We start from the raw sequence: 5,878 nt of genomic DNA on the forward strand, positions 1-5,878 counted from the left end.
AGAATGAGGGGAGGAAAGAAGGAGAGAGGGCCTGAGGAAAGTCCCCCCAGGAGTGTATGTTGATTTTTGACTGTGACACCCCACCTCCTGTGGGTCCATTTTCCATGGAAGTGCAACCCAAAGACCATCTCCTCCCTTGCCTACTTTCAGAGAAAAGTAAAAGACAGTCTCTCCCATTTGACTCCCATCAACTGCCCTCTACCCTACCGCTACCATCAATTTTCCATCTCGTCAATCGAAGCAGAGAGCACTGGAGCCTGGCCAATCACCGTACAGCTTGACCTTGCCCATCCCTATGGGATTCACTCCTTAGACTGAGACTTGATTGCATCAGAATCTCTCAGGTAGAGCCTGTATCAGAAATTCTTAAAGGTCATCAGTTGATTCCAAAGAACAGCTAAGAAGCCTAGATTGAGAATGACAGTCACTTGTCTGGAGGACAGAGAACTTAAGAAACACACACACACACACACACACACACACACACACACACACACACATCTAGTTCTTAGAGCCCACAGTGAAGATTGTAGCTCTACTTCATCTGAACTCCTCTTAGCATGCTGTACCATCCACCTCCTTCTCTGCATTTTAATTTTAATTAGATTTGTACTTGTCATCTCTTCTGTCTGATTATAAATTCCTGGAGTTCCTGGAGGAAAAGATTTCATCTTCTACCCCCACCTCTCTAGCACCTAAGAGCACCTGGCAGTACAGATGCTCCACCAGCTGCTGGCTGTGTGAGCAAGGCAACAGGCCTCGGGAGGAGCTGGTCTTGCAGTAAATCCTACAAGGCTGTTTCCTGTACAGCCTCTGCTTTTCTTCTCTGACTCCTTTTCCTTTGCTCTGACTCTGGACATTCCTACCCATTTCCTGGCTCTCTAGCAAAGTGAGAAGAACCCAATTTCTCAGCGTTGGACTGTGGCAACCCTGCTGAGAAGCTGCCGCTTTAAATAAATGCATCTGGCCATTTCAGACTTACAGTATGGACCCGCCTCAATCCTTGATACAGCTTCAGATCAATTGAATGGGCTCGAGAGGGAATGCAAAGGCCCAGACTCCCACAGAGGCAGCTAATAAGCCAAAGAGAAAGGAGAAAGTCTAACTGAATGGGGAGCGACAGAGATCCTGGCCAAAGGAAGACACAATCGGTTTTGAATGGATTTGGACAGACAGTCCTGCCCGGACATTCCACCGGTGTCTAAGTACCAGCGGCAGACACAGAGAACGTGCGTTGTGCAGCAGGACCGCCGCGGGCTGTCAGGGCTGCCAGGGAACTGACTACCTGCAGCTCAGGCCACCGGTCCTAGCCCCTGACACTCCTCCTCCTCCACTGAGACCGCTCGGGCTCCTGAGTCACTATAATGCATCACTTCTTCCTCTCCATGGAGCATGTCTACTTCTACCCTAAGGACAGTTGTTTCTTGCACTTTTCATTTCCTATCCAGCAGAAAAAACAAGTGGAGATGCCACATTCAGGCCCATTGAGGCTCTGGGTCAGCAGGTGACTCAGGTAAAGCTTTCGGCTTTAAAGCCCCATGAAAACTAAAGAAACATCTTTGTTCCTCTCTCCCCCATTCCTGTAGCTTGTTAGCTACAGGCCCCTGAAGAAATACCCCTATTCCCACCCTCCTGCGTGACCGACAGGAGCATCTCTATGCAAAGGACGAAAATATGTTTGCTCTCCAATGCAAACTCCCTCCAATAGATTGATAATGCCTGCTAGGGGCATGGCCCTGCCCAGGCTCAGTGGGCAATCACAGTCGATTAGTGATGCCTGCCACATGCCTGTTAAGAAGACTTGTAGAGCGTCCGCCTTGTTTTTATCAACCTCTAGTAGAAGATCAAAGCTCCTCATTAAGGGGGAAGGAATTCCCCGCCCAGATCAAGCACTCGGTGGTGGTCGGTGGTCGACACAGGTTGCCAAGGTAGGTAGTGTAGCTTGGGTGGGAGGTGGAAGCAGAGATAGTTCTCTTCCATCGGATGGGTGTTTTCTCTGTTTCCTTAGTAACCGAGGAAATGAGATAACCCTCTTAGTTGGGGGGCATCCTGCATCTCAGAGGACAAAGACAGGGAAGAGGAAAAAGATAAGGCATGGGTGGCTCTGGGAAAATGAGCAAAGGGAATGCTCCGGACTGCCCAATCTGAAAGAAGCCAGAGAAGAACAAGGGCCAAAGCACCAGCGAGAAATAACGGGCATCACCACATCCTTTTGCATAGACATCCTTGGCGTCTTAGGCTGGATGGGAGTGGATGAGGATTCAGGAAATTGTGAGAATTTTGTAGTTTCTGTCATCTCTCCTCTGTCATAAACTTGTCAGTGAGGAAGGGTCGTATTGCAAAGAAGGAAATAGAAATAAATGGGTATTTTATCTGTGTTGTTGTTGAGGGTAGGATATAGTATTTTTAACTCGTTTTCCTTTTTTATGCAAATCATCCAGAAAAACATAGAGTAATTGCTGAAGAAAGCCTTGTTATGTAAAAGTCCAACCAAAAAAAAAAACTTTGGAGTCACAGTGAACCATAAATTGGCCTCGCATTTGCAAAGCAGATTCTGTTTTGCTTGTTGGTTGGCTTGCTCTTGGCTTTTTTTAAAAACAAAAACAATAGCAAGACGGCTGAATTGCAGTTAAGTCTGATGCTATCTAATAACGTTGGACCTATTCCTACAACCTCCCTGCTTGTCCATGTCTGAGTAAAAATGAAAGTGTGTTACCTAGGGTAGGGAGAAAGGCATGCATTCCCATTGTCACATCAGCAGATTAGCAAGACTCCAAGAGCAGGCGTGAAGGAGCAGACACCCGATGTCCACATTTCAGTTGGGGTGGGGGTGGGGACAAGGCGGGTAGTGAAGAGAGTCAGAATGGTCCCGACTGGTAGGAGTCGGGCACCTCAGGGTGGGCTCTTCTGAAAACAGGGGACAACAAGGGGGCAATGGGTGGTAGGCTAGATGAGGAAGGGGCAAGACTGACCAAAAGTTCTGAAAGGGGAAATCGAGACATGCCAGTCAGGTGGCTCCTAGGTCTCCATCTTATTTGGAACCAACCAACAGCCCAGTTCCTCAGCTTGTCTCTGCCACATTCCCCTGTAATCATTGCTATTGAAAGTAAGCACTCTTGGGGTGGTTTGTTAAAAAGATGTTGACTTGTTGTGTCTTTATCAGAGATACTTTCCTTATTAATTATATGTATATACACACGCATACACACACATATATGTGTGTACAGACACACACACACACACACACACACACACACACACACACATGATATTTAACCCAATAAGATCCTATAGAAAGATCTCTTTGAGTAGTTAAATGTTCAACCTGGGGCTTATGGGCTTCGACAGACTCCTGGGAATTCCGATGAGAGTTTGCTGAGAATTTTCATAAGGTTTTGCCAGGATTTTGTTTTCCTTCCATCAGGCATTTTCTAACTTGTGAATGGAAAAATTCTTAGCTTCTGTATTTAGAAATTTAATACCAAAAAAAAAAAAGGCCTTTCACATGTGAAAGACAGAAAACACACACACACACACACACACAGAAAACCACCCTCAAGAGGCATCTAAGCTCTTTGGTCCATCAGTCAGACAGTAGGGTTTGTTGACTATGAGACTTTCTCTCACCCACACTGAGCAAGGCACACACAGAGGAGCTGAAGGCTTGGCCCCTGAGCGTGACAAGCAAATTTCCTTCATTCAGCACAAATGCACTGAGCGCTCCATCTAAGCAAGGCATTGCACTGTGCTTTTTAGAGGAAAAAAAAAAAGTTCTGTTGGGCAAAGCCTCTATTTTTAAAAATATACACAAATAACTCCGGGAACTGGAAGAACATGGTAGGAGGTATAGGAGAGGTTGAGAGAAAGTGCTTGGAACTAAGAGTTAAGGAGAGGATGGGCATCTAGCTGAGGTAACCAAAAGAGACTGCGTGGAGGAGATGGTAGTTGAGGTAAGTACGGAAGAAGTGGCTCCTTGGAGTAGGCTTCACTCAGAAACAGGGCAGAAAGGTGAGGTGGTGAATAACATGAGCTCTGGATGCCTGGGTTTCAACACAGGCTCTACTGCCGACCAATGAACTCTGTGAGACCCTTGAATAAGTTTACTTATGTTTCTGAGCCTCAGTTTTTCTCAGTAATATCTACCTACCTCTTAGGGATAGTTGAAAAGATTAAATCAGCTAACTAATGAAAACTAAAGTAAAAAAATGAAAAACAAGGTAATTGATGAAACAAATGAAAAACTCTTGGTATAGAAGGTACTCAAGAAATGATACCCCATAATTTGTTTTTTTTAAAGATGGGGTTTGTGAGGACTGTAAAGGATGGTGGATGGGAAGTCTTGACCGGACAGTGGGGGCATGCTGGGTCCGAGGTATGGAATGAGATCTGTTGCCAAAAGTTCCATGCTGAATGAGATGACTCAGAAGGACCATCTCACAGCATCCGAGTCAGATGGAGCTAAGCCATTGTCACGACATGCGGAGCCTCTCACAGGATAAACGAAAAGGTCCTTTGGCCTTTTTAAAATTTTTTAAGTGCTCTATTCGAAGTTAAGATTTGGAGAACTGAATGTGCATGTATAAGAGCAATGAACACTATAGAATGAGACTGGGAATACACACCATAAGACTGTCATTTGGTGAATTCCTTCAGGAAATGCACTAGTAGCCTGTGCCAAATTGGAGCCCAAGGCAAAAGGGAAAAATCAGTATCGCTGATTCTGTCTTTGTTTAAATTTTGATATTTTGTTCATCATGAGTTTTTTTATATTAATTTTGATTTTTTTAAATATTGCATTAAAATTGTTTATCTTGATTACTGAGCTTCATGGCCCCCCTTTAAATTTTGCACCACCCTAGAACCAGTCCCAGTGGTCACCAGAGACAGCCCATCACTGATGGTGGCTCATCAGAAACCCAAATTCCATCATCCTTGTAGAAATGTCCATGCTACCAAGAGCCCAAAAGAAAACTTCAATAATTAATTAGACTTTCCAGACCCTTAATAATAACCCCGGCCTGCCCACGGACAGAGAGTTTATAACTGAGGTTACGTAGAGTTTAACGTAATCTCAGTTATCCTCACAGTAACTTGGAGAAGGAGTGATATCTCACTTTGCTGGTAAACTATGAGACTTTTCCTTGGTAGGAAACTAATCTTTTCAAGACGATTTTGAGCAGGGCCACTGTAGAGCTAATCTATGACTCAGTGTCTAACACAAGAGTCAGACCACATACCTTTAAATCCTGGGTCTGCTGTTTCCTGGAGGGCTGTGTGACCTGGAGCAAATTACTGAAATCTTACCTGCAAAATAGAAATAAGAATAATTGATTTGTTATGAGGATTAAATAAGGTTATCTATGTAAAGCATGGAATAAATGTTAACTATTGTTATTGCATATGTAGTACAGACTTGGAAATCTTCACGGAGAGAAATAAGATGCCACAGCAGGCTTTTGGGATAAACTTTTGGTAGGGGGCACCTTTCAGTGGCCATCAAATCACCCTCAGAAGAGACTTTACCAGAAACCATTATCAGAAAAATTATCTGAATCCTAGAAATAGACAAAAGAGATTACTGAGTGTTCTCAGTGCAGTGCTGGTCTTGACTTTCTACTTCCTGGGCTGGTTTACAACTCTGTAAGTGCAGAGGTAGACTTGTAGAATTTTGTCTGACAGAGATGCAAATAATTTAAGTCTGGGGGAGCAGATAACCCATAGATTGCTGTGTATGTCCCTGTCGGACTTGAACCCAGCAATCTATTAAATTGCATATATATGCACAATTATATATAGTATAATATATAATTATATATAACATATAATTACATTATATATAATTATATTATTTTTCACATTATATGTAATTTTTATATTT

General features: G+C 43.7%; 1 long non-coding RNA gene across 8 annotated transcripts in view; it reads right to left on the reverse strand.

The window, feature by feature from the left end:
* LOC107195859 overlaps positions 1-5,878 on the reverse strand; it is a 120,542-nt gene that overhangs the window by 68,148 nt on the left and 46,516 nt on the right. For 6 of the 8 annotated variants that reach the window (XR_003047113.1, XR_003047115.1, XR_003047114.1 and 3 more), the window contains one exon: positions 5,238-5,304. The exons of the other annotated variants lie outside the window; for them this stretch is intronic. This is a non-coding gene — a long non-coding RNA (uncharacterized LOC107195859). The remainder of the gene's footprint in view (positions 1-5,237; positions 5,305-5,878) is intronic. 8 annotated transcript variants of the gene reach the window in all.

The sequence above is a fragment of the Pteropus alecto genome, unplaced genomic scaffold (assembly GCF_000325575.1).
Source record: "Pteropus alecto unplaced genomic scaffold, ASM32557v1 scaffold94, whole genome shotgun sequence".
Lineage (NCBI taxonomy): Eukaryota > Metazoa > Chordata > Mammalia > Chiroptera > Pteropodidae > Pteropus > Pteropus alecto.